Source organism: Olea europaea, unplaced genomic scaffold, assembly GCF_002742605.1.
Source record: "Olea europaea var. sylvestris unplaced genomic scaffold, O_europaea_v1 scaffold41686, whole genome shotgun sequence".
Classification (NCBI taxonomy): domain Eukaryota; kingdom Viridiplantae; phylum Streptophyta; class Magnoliopsida; order Lamiales; family Oleaceae; genus Olea; species Olea europaea.
Window position 1 is genome coordinate 1 of NW_019261457.1, and position 1021 is coordinate 1021.

The window sequence follows — 1021 nt, forward strand, 5'->3', positions numbered from 1 at the left end:
GCTATTTCAATCTGGGACTCTTTTTAAGTATATTTCATGCTGAAAGAAACTGAGAATAAGCAATGCGTTGTGGCTATAGAACCTTCTCGGTAGCAGTTAGGTCTAGAGTGATGTTACAAACTTTACATTAAGCCAGGTTCGCTTAGGATTGTAAATTGGCATAAGCCAAATTCAATAGCCAGTGGCCAATATACATTCTGTCATGTATCAGTCATATTTACAAATGCAAATTTAAAGGGAAACAATAATGAGTTCATCTTGCTAAAAAATCCAAATATTCCTTGTTTTCAGAAATAATCCATTATCCGATAGTCGAGTGCGAGGAACCACTTCTCAATTTAGGATGGTCCAACTTCAAGATGGTCTCAAACTTCTTGAGATATTTAAGTGCCTTCACCTGGAAAAAGATGCACATCAGATGTGAAATATATGTACTAAGAACGAAATTCGACATTCCCTGTTACAAACGGGAGCCTTTTAAGTCTATGCAAAACATACCGCCAATGAATTCAATATGAAATGAAAGCTGTTATATCAAGTTCCGCTCATAAAGCAATTCTGAAAATTAATGCACTGAAGATATATTATTGTCATGCTCTAGATTGAATCAGTAATTGACGTTGGACATTCAACAAAACCTTGGTAGGCACTTGACCATTTATGTGAATGTGGATCAATTGTAGTAATTTAAGTTATGCAATTTTATAGCTCAAAGATTTGAAAATACTAAACTATTCAGTCGTCATACATAATAATAAAATTAGCTTTGAGATGGTGCCTTAGTTCTCGTTTATTATATTATGGATATAATATAAACAAGTTAAAAACCACACATTTTTCACCCTGTGCATTTCAGGCCAATTTCATGTAAAATGCTCTTTTCGAGGAAAATTGTGATTATCTTGAACATCTTACACGCTGAACTATGTGCCACAATCTTCATAAAGAAACCCTTCTAAGCATAGAACCACTAATACTGTCAGTGTTCAGGGTCCTAGAGACTGAACTTTAATGCTTCATC

At 34.4% G+C, this 1021-nt stretch overlaps 1 long non-coding RNA gene across 1 annotated transcript; it reads right to left on the bottom strand.

Moving 5' to 3' along the window:
* Positions 1-67: 67 nt before the first annotated feature.
* Positions 68-1015, bottom strand: LOC111387670. Its single transcript, XR_002701443.1, has 2 exons — positions 499-1015; positions 68-397 (listed from the first exon to the last, which is right to left on the bottom strand). It is a non-coding gene; the product is annotated as an uncharacterized LOC111387670 (long non-coding RNA).
* Positions 1016-1021: the final 6 nt, after the last annotated feature.